Source organism: Chinchilla lanigera, unplaced genomic scaffold (assembly GCF_000276665.1).
Source record: "Chinchilla lanigera isolate Chin_1 unplaced genomic scaffold, ChiLan1.0 scaffold00145, whole genome shotgun sequence".
NCBI lineage: Eukaryota > Metazoa > Chordata > Mammalia > Rodentia > Chinchillidae > Chinchilla > Chinchilla lanigera.
The window spans coordinates 599,937-602,168 of NW_004955546.1; positions in this window are offsets into that span (position 1 = coordinate 599,937).

Below are 2,232 nucleotides of genomic sequence, written 5' to 3' on the forward strand. Positions count from 1 at the left end.
CAGAACTGGACTGAGAGTGCCCAGTGATCCAGGTACACAAACCCTACAGCCAAGAGAGGAAAGCCTGGCTACTTCTCCAGCTGGCAGCAGACCTTGGCAAAATTCACACTGCGCTGGTTTTACTCACAGGCAGAATGCAGGAGATATGGGGTTAAGGTTTCCACCCTGTTTTTAGAAGACCTGGGAGGCCAGGCAGTGTTTCCGAGAGGGCAATGTGTGAAACTGTGAGTGTGAAGCCAAAAACGCAGTGGAGACCCCACAAGCTTGGAGAAGTCAGGAACGTAGATCATCTGAGGAAACCTGCCAGGAGGGAGCCAAGCCAGTCCAAGAGAGAAGCCATGGCTGCTACAAACACCAGAAGTGCCATAGGGGTGGAGCCACTCAAGCCTTTTGGAGTTGCCATCTTGCCACAGATTGCTTCAGATGCCGGACATAGAACTACAGAATTTACTGTTTGCCCTGCTGGATTTTGGGCTGCCTTATTCCCAATCCATTCTACCCTCAATTGTAACTTTTGGCACAAAAAAGCTTATCTTGTCCTACTGAATGTTGGAAGTGTTTCACTTTTCATTCGTATAGGGGTCTTGCAGCTAAGAGTTTACCTTACACTTGGAGGATCCTTGGGACTTAAACTTTTGTTTTCTTTTGTTTTTAGTTTTTAGTTTTTTTTCCAGTACCAGGAATCGAACTCACAACCTCACACTTGCCAGGCAGGTGCTGTGCCGCCAAGCTAAATCCCCAGCGCCTACAGGACTTAAACTTTTTAGTAATGCTGAAACTGTTAGGACTTAGGCAACTCTTGCAGACAGACTAAATGCCTTTTGCATAAAGGGATGTACATGAGTCTTTGGGGGCCCAGGAGCAATTGTTATGGTTCTAATATAATATATTTTTGATAGACTGAATACTGGTTCTTATGGACTTTTCAACTTGTGTTAAAATGCTCAAGTTGTAAAATGATAATAAGCATGTGTTTGTGAAAACTGATTTAAAGAAATGTGTCTGGTTTCCAAGTTGACAAGTTTAAGTAAGTAACTCAGCAGGGTCCAGGTTGCTCACTTTATAAACATCTGGAACCTAGACACAAAGAGGCACGGAGATGAGTGCCCTCTTTGAGGACTACACCCACCACCACCTGCTTACAAAATAAGGGAGAAAAATAGCCTTGTTTGATGCCTCATTTTCACTCTTGTTGCTTTCGTTATCTTCCACTACCATGCACTGTTGCCCCTCTGCCAAGAAACCCTGCCTTATAGCCAGCTAATTATGGACTGCAACCTTCACAAACTGTGAGACAGATAAATCTTTCCTTTCATAACTTTGGGTGTTTGTCATTTTGTCCCACCAATGAGAGAAAAATAACAAACAAAATGGTACCATAGGTTTGTAAAAACATAACCCCACCAGAAATTGAGTAGCTTTTGTATTTGAGAACACTGTATAAAACACTTTACAGATTACATCCGTGTTAAAAAGAGAGTGACATAACAGGTCAAAGGAGACCAATGTGGACTCATGCACATACCTTGGTGCAATGTATATGTTTGAAGGCAATTGACACATACCTAAAACATGACAGTTATCCATATGAACAATGAGAAATGCATTATATAAATTTATCTCAAAAATTGGTCAAACAGAACACAATCTGAATTATAACTTAATAAATTCACTTTTTATCAAACTGACTGATAACTCACATAAGTTAGGTTTCCCTTTAAGCCATCAGGTTCACCGTATTAGGTAAAAATAATGATTACCAAAGACAGAATAGCATCACAGTATCAGGGAACAGAATAAAGGCATTTGCCTTGTACACACAAGAGCAACCACTGTCTCCTAAACAACTCCACAGCTGAAAAGAATTCCCTTCAAAGCGTTGTTACTGATAAATTATACCATCATTTATACTTTCTCGTGGTATTAATAAAAGTCATAATATGCTTTTGGAGACAAGTTATGGTCCTGGTGGTCTGCGGCAATCAGCATCTCATAGCAGTATTCTTTATTTTTAGTACATGTGGTGGAAAAATTAACACCAAATCAAAAGCCATTGCAATATAAACATGAAAAGTAAAATTTTGATGGTAAGAAAACATAAGCATTCTGTAAATGATAATATTGGCTGCAGTAAGAAAAAAACTAGCAATATTATCCATATGATATACAGTAATGTTAGGCCATAAGCAGTTATCTTGTCACAACATAAAAAACATAACATTTGCAAGCACA